This window comes from Parasteatoda tepidariorum, chromosome 1 (assembly GCF_043381705.1).
Source record: "Parasteatoda tepidariorum isolate YZ-2023 chromosome 1, CAS_Ptep_4.0, whole genome shotgun sequence".
NCBI classification, from domain to species: domain Eukaryota; kingdom Metazoa; phylum Arthropoda; class Arachnida; order Araneae; family Theridiidae; genus Parasteatoda; species Parasteatoda tepidariorum.
This window is the reverse complement of record NC_092204.1, coordinates 99,662,647-99,670,707: the sequence shown is the minus strand read 5'-3', so window position 1 is coordinate 99,670,707 and position 8,061 is coordinate 99,662,647.

Here is an 8,061-nt window from a genome sequence, read left to right as displayed (position 1 = left end):
CGCTCATCAACCCCGATGATTGCTTCACAATGATTGTCGTTTCTTGGCAGAAAGCACTTTTTCTACTAAAGTAAAATCATTCACTTAACATATATGTACTAAATGGCTTAACTAACTGTTTGTTTAGTGTTGGGTCTCCACATCCCCCTCCCAAATATTATTATCTATTATTATTATAAATATTTATAACTATTGGTAAACGGAAGTAATTTTTTTCAGTAATCATTTTTTTAAATAATATTAATATTTTTGTTGCTATATATTGTTCTAACAAATTTTATGAGGTCACTACCGTAATTGAATATTTTGCTCTGTAAACGAGTGGATATATTCAATACTACACTGGTTATCATAAATTAAGGAAAATTCACAAAAATCGCGATAACTCAAGAAATTACACATGGAATTTTATGAAACTTACCCACAATATACAACACATAGTAAGGTATTAAACAACATAAAAAGAAATTATCAGACATTAATAGTAGTATAGAAATTAGCACATGTATAAAATAAACAAATTGGAAGTATCGGTTTGCAATAGAAAAAGTACCTTTAATATGGAATATGATTGCCTCTAGAAGCAATACAGCACAAACAGCGATGTGTGATGCTTTCAATTATGCGGTCTATCAGTTCAATAGGAAGTGAGAGCCATTGCTCTTGTAAAGCAGTTGCAAGCGTGGCAAGGGTCTGAGGGGGCGGATTGATGGCAGATACACGCCTCCCTAGAGCATCCCAAACGTGCTCGATAGGATTCAAGTCCGGGGATCGAGCTGGCCACTCCATGCGAGTAATTGTTTCCTGTTGAAGATAATCATCAACAATGCGAGCTCTGTGTGGTCTTGCATTATCGTCCTGTAACAGGAAGCAATCACCAATTGCCCCGGCATATGGGCGCACATAAGCATCAAGGATGTTGTCTCGATAAACCTGAGCATTCACGGTTCCCCTTGGAAAGACATGGAGGTATGTGCGCCCTCCTAAGGATATGCCTCCCCAAACACAGACACTGCCTCTTCCGTATGCATCTCTTTCACGGATGTTTGATGGATGATAACGGGTCCCAGGTTCTCTCCATATCAAATAACGTCTACTGTCACTTTCTAGACTAAACCTGGACTCATCCGTAAAGAGAACAGGCCTCCATTGATCTGACGTCCAGTGGACATGTTGTCGGGCCCACTGCAAACGGTCTCTCCTATGGCGTGATGTGAGCGGCACGCAAATGGCTGGTCGTCTCGCATACAGACCACCTTCGTGGAGCCTTCTGCGCACAGTTGACGTTGACACCAACCTTCCGGTGGCTGCAGCAAGAGAGGATCTAAGATGTGTCGGAGTAGCGGTTCTATTCCTGCGTGCACTTAATGTCAAATATCGGTCATCGGCACTGGTCGTAACAGTTGGCCGTCCTTGACTGAACCTCCTAGATGCCGAATCTGTGGTTTGAAATTGCCTCCAAAGTCTATGAACCACAGATGGACTCACATTTAGCCATCTGGCCACTTCTGATTGACTCTGCCCTGCCTCTAGTCTCCCGATGGCTCTCCATCGTAGTTCTTCAGGCAAATGATGCCTAGAGGTCATTATTACGAATTGGCTATCTCAGATTTTCAATGTCGCAATCACAGTAAAATTTGTGTGCTTTCTCTCAAACTTGGACTTTTATGCTCCAGGCAGATGACGTAAGCCGAGTGCAGCGCCACTAATTTGCATATTGCAATTTTACTCAGCTACTCTTAGTGGACAACATATGCAAATTTTGCACGGTTTGGCTTACTTTTGAAAGAGTTATCGCTATTTTTGTGCTTTTTCCTTAATTTATGATAACCAGTGTATTTTTGCTCATCGTAGATTAGGCTGATTATTACGTTCTAAATCATTTAGCAGATCTCTTCAACTGTAACTTATAACCGAATATTAATGCTATTTGCACAAAATAATAATTGTTAAATAGTTGATAAGATTTGGCCACCTACCTTTATCTTAAAATTTAGCTCAGAATAGCATAATAATAATAAAAAAACAATTCTTTTAGTTCCAAACTCTTGAATTAAAAGCGCAGTAGTAGCAGAAAAGGAAAATAACTTGAAATTAGAGATACAAAAATAATTTATAGAAAAGCAATATCTTTTATTTATTTGTATGCTAATGACAACCAAAACAATATGGAAATGAATGAGGAAAAACTGGATCCTAGCAAGTATTTTTCAGGTCAGTAAAAATGCAGGGACAATAATGGAAAACTGCGACTCCATAATTAGATATACTCAAAATAGAGAGGCCGACTCATCATCTATTTTTGCTCCAAAGAGCTAACATAAGCACAATACTAACATAACGTTAACTTGCAAACTTTTTTGCTCCAATATTGCTTGATAGGTCAGCTCTGATAGTATAGGAGCCTTAACTCAAAACAAAATAAAAATCGCGACAAGCTTTAGCTGGTAAATTTAGTTGTAACATTTCAACATACAGCATTTTTAAAAATTATTACCTTTTCATATACTTGTGTTCTCAATTTTGATTGGCTGTTTTATGCATAACTAACTGCAAATTTTCTGTGATTAGCTATGTGATATCATGTCACTCTCTTCTTATATTCTATAAAGATATGCTTTTTTTCTATATGTCGTTTAATTATTCATTCAAGAGACTCACAATAAATGTCACAAAAAAGATTAAAATTATGATTGCGACACTAAATAGTAGAGTGCTTACTCTTCACGCCCGTATCATCAGTGTAATGTTTCAAATTGTGCACTGAAGAAAATTTTGGTTCAAATTACGGTATGAAGTACCGGAACTTTAGGGGCATCATCCGCAAAACACATTTTTCATGGAAAAATTAATTTTTACAGTGAAATATTTCACCATAATTGTTATAGTAATACTTATTTAAATAAAATGGTTCAATAATTTTACGATAATTATTATTGCAAAAATTACAGTAAAAAGTATCGGCAGCCTAAGTGGCAGTATTTTTTACCGGAATCTCATCCCGAATTTCCGCAGTGTAGTTAATGGTATGTTGTACTGTTAAAAAAGCAAAGTCTGAATGTTAAGTATTATTCGTATGCAGTGAAGACTATTACACGCATAGAACGTAACACTTTCTCTGGATAATTTTTAAGATGAAACGAGTGAAAAATTAACAAATAACCCTTTTATACAGTTTTAATTCTCCTTACAAGCATTTGATAAATTAGATTTTCTTTAAACTAGTAGTTTTTCTCTTGATTTTTCAGTTGAGAATTTTATGCAAAATGCTACCTATTATTATCGCCATGTTTACTTTATTTAGTGTAGTAAAACTTGAAATAAGAACTTCGCAAATATATACAGTCCTCAGTTTTTAAATGGGGATCTTTGATAGTTGTCTAGTTTCATTTATTACCTGACAGTGCCTTTTCTCCACAAATTCATCAAAATTTCAACTACTTACCATTTAAAAAGCACAACTGTCAAATACAAAATTAATGGGAAGAAAAAAGTGAAATAAAAATAATTTTTATTTAATTTTTTGTAATGATTAAAACGAAAAATGTGGAACAAATCATTCTTACAATAAATTTCGATTACTGTCTTGTAACCACCAATTTTACAAAAATGATAAAAAGAACTTATATTGAAAATAGAGCTATGTGTTGTAAGACAATGCAAGTTACAATAGTTTCTTAAAATTAGAAGTTAAATTTATCAACAATCGAATTTGAACACCTTCTAGCATAAACAAACTTATAGACTGAAAACTAAAAATAAGGAATTATAAAAGGAAAAAAAATTCAAAACTAAACTTTTTACGTTGAATTAAAATAAAAAATAAAAAATATTTTTGTCTCAACGTAAGAGAAATTACACAAGGCTGGTCACTTTTGCAATAAACATGTACACTCTAAAAATTTCAAATCGAATTACAATAGGACGGCACTTTCTAAATCTTCTCAAATCTATTTTTACCGGATCATGTTACGGAGCAAAAAATCTTATGAAACCTGATTTATACAGTAATATTTAATGTAAAATTACTGAATCACTTCAATTAAAAGCATATTACTGTAAAAATTGCTGTAAAATACTTATCATAATAATGGATTTTATGGTAAAATGGATGCGCTCTAGGTACCATTAATTTATACAGTAATTTTATCGGGAATTTTTTTCAGTGTAAAAATTTCAGAAAATTATTACTTTTGTTTCAAAGAAATTAATCACACATACTTATTTTCTGTTCTGACTAAAAAGAAGAATTATTTTCTTTTTAGGGTATTTGAAGAACGTTATTTTTAAAATTGGACAAAAATCAAAAGGATTTTTCAAAATTTACTCCATTTAAAAAAACGTTATTTTCATTTTTTATATTTCTTATTAATATTTTATCAAGAAATGATAATATTCACGAGTTAATAAGTACAAACCTTAAACTAGAGTATAAGTTTTTGATTATATATGAATATTTGTGTACACAAAATGAAAATGACATCAACTGCATTGTTTAAAAACAGTGCTATTGTAATTGTTTGGTAACTCCAATTAAAGTTTTGCACGTATTAACTCAATACTTTATATTTCTGATAGGTACAAAAGAAAAGCTCAAACTTTTGTCTCCCGATGCTATTAAAAGGCGAATAAACAAAAAACGCCGAAAATCTGCAAATGAAGGAAATGAAAAGAAATAAGAACTTTCAAGAAAGTGATTCCAGCGTACTAGAAAATCTTGTTTTATAAAATTTTTCATATTTCAAAACTTGTCCTTAGATTATAATTTTATCCTTATTTAATCCCTGAAATGAGTTATTTCATTTTAAATATATATATTACAAGTTTTGAAATTCTAACAAAATGACAAAAGCACCATTTAGCTTAGTTTTTCTCCATATTAATAAAAATTAGAGAGAAATGTTTGACACTTTATTCGAAATATCTGAATTTTTGAAATTTAAAAATTGTTACACATATAACTCAGTTCTACGGATACATGTTTATATTCAAACTTTTCTTTTATACAACTTAATTTACTGTACCAAAAAACATAAAGCAAAGCTATTTCCTTCCAACCAGAAACAATTGCCTCAATTGAAGAGACTACTCTTTCTTTAAAATTACATATTATAGAGAAAAACTTTTTTTAAATATATGTAAAGATAAAAAAAAACACTGAAAAAATTTTAAATTATTATTTAATTGTTTAATTATTTAATTGAAAAAAAATTTAAAAATGTTTTTACTGTTGTGTAAAGTTCAAAACCTTTATTTTACTGTTAATATTCTGGAAGAAAAAATTAATTTAATTTAAATTGTTGTACAAAAAAAAATTCAAAACAAAAAATTCAAAAAATTTATAACAAAAAAATACTATTTTTAATGTTGTTAAAATAAAATAATTCTGCTGTTTCTTTTAATATGACTGTACAATCTTAACATAGACATGCATAAAAACTTTTTTACTGATTGCATAAGTGCTTAATATATATTTTTACTGTAACTATTTAGGAAACAACAATTAATTTAAATTGCTGCAAAAATTAATATACAAAATTAAGTTTTTCGAAAGGAGATTTATATTATAAACTGTAGATATGATAAACATTATTTTAATAATAGTATTTCGATAAAAATTATAAATTATTGTATTGCTACTATTAAATTTAAAATATTATGCAAAATAATTTTATAAAACAAATAGAAACTTATTACACATAATATATATGTAATACATATAATATAATAACATATTATTTCACTGATGCTCTTCTTGAAATAATAAATTAAATTTTAATTTATTATTTGCTGCTCGCATTTTTCAACAAAATCAAATGAATTGTTACATACTGTAATATTAAGTGCAAATGTTGCTGAGGTTTAATAATATTTTGATTGCTAAATTTCAACAATGATATCAAAATATAGCACATTATTTCAGTAATAATTATCTAAAACAAGTAAACTAATTTGATATAATTTAACCAATTAAATTTTAATGCATATAAGTAACTTTCGAATATCCTTTTGAGAAGTTGAATAAAATNATATATATATATATAAATATGGGTGTGTGTGGGTGGGTGGTGCAAATGTACTCAAATGAAAAAAAAATATGAAAGTCATCGTTATTAAAAGATAGAGCCTTGAAAAACGTAGTTATACTAGTCATGCTCTTTGATAACCCTTTGCTACCACATGTGTGTATATAGTTACATTTACATCCATTTTTAGATAAGATATTGAGGCATCAACTGATGAAGTTAAAATGCTTTTATGAAATGTGATATTTTTCCATTTGATGTAGAAAACGTTGACTTTAATAAATGCATGCGAAACAGACACCAAGAGTTACTGAGCGAGGCAGCTTATCAACAAAACACATGCTTCGAGAGTAAGGATGCACTGTTTCTTCAGAAGCTTGAGAAGGAAATCTCACAAGCTATGTTGCAAATTTTTAAAGGAACACTGACAGAAAATTTTAATCTCCCAACTATTCAATAGCCTGTGCTTTTCTCAATATTGAAGAATTTATTTCAAAAGGAACATTTGGTTAAACAAATTTTGGCACTGAAGCTGATACAACTAACATTGATAATGAAAGTATCTTTAAAACTGATTTTGAGATAAGTCCTCTTGAGGCATTGTTAGTTGAAAAAACAATTGGTTCCATAAGTAAATGGTAAGTACTGCCGAAGCCCCACTAGATATAAATCAATGAGAGATGGATTTTACTCAAACCTCGAAACTCCATTTTCTCATTTATTTTTCTGTGAGGAATTCTAGAAATGGTACTGGAAAATCAAAAGAAATTTCAAAAATACACTTACATTGGCAAAAAATTAGGAAAAAAGAGGAAGGTTAAATCAAAAGAAAAATAAATAAATTACTTTTTTGCATTTACCTCAGAAAAAGAACAAAAATTTAAAGAGATTGAAAGAGCTGAAAAAAAAAGTTAAAGCAGAAAGTATGACGAAGGGAAAAAAATACCTAAAAAGATAAAAAAGAAGCTTAAAAAAATATGGGGAAAAGAGTAAACAAAAGTGATCGAATTATAATAATAATAAAAACATCATCGGATTGCACAGTGATAAACATAGATAATTTAGAATTGACTCTTAAACTGCGAGGAAAAAAAGGGAAAACATTTTTTTTAAATTATGCATTCAAGCATATTTTACTTTCCATTCCATGACTGAAAAAAAATTAAAATTTTCCACGTTAACTGTGGTTATATGTTGTAATTCCCTGAAAAATCTTGTTTTTAGACATTTGTATGGCCTATGGATTCCTAACGAGCATCAAACATTCTCAAAATTAGTTCATTCACTTGAAAATTTAGTGTTTATTCACTGGTAAGAACAGTTCCTTCACTTGGTTACCTTACTTCTTATTATTTAAACCACCAAAAGCATAAAACAGTATTTTGTAAGTTATCTATTTTTTTTTACATAATTTGCAGTTAATAACAAATATGTCGACACCATAATTTAGCTAAAATTACAAATTTTGAAATTTTTATCATTTTTTTTAAAGGCAAGCTAAGCTTAAGTGTTCCTTTATTGGTTAGTTTACCTTATAAGATGTTGAGAAATTTGCGATGTTGTGAGAGATGCTTAAAAATGTTGACTACGTATTTTTATTAATATTATGAAATATATATTCAAGAAATTGATAAATATATTATTCCAAATCTATGCATACGTATGTATATTATTGAAATTGCATCAGTTATTGAAAACAAAATCAAAAAATAAAAAAATAATCACATTAAATTATCACAATCTGGTGTATAATCATATTCTATCAGAATCACGCTTTTGTAAAACTAGACATTCATTGAATGAAGTGTTTTTTATTTAAATTTCTTTACTAAATTGAAAAATAAATTATTACACGAATAGAAAAGAAACATCCCATTTTATAGTTTGAAAGAAATGAAAATAAAAAGATAAGCAAACGATTATTAGCGAAAAAAATATGAATGAAATTTTACGCTACGCGCACGAAGTCAAGTTCCTCACAAATATATCACATTTTAATATTAATCGCCCTATTTAATTATTTCTTTATTGTCGC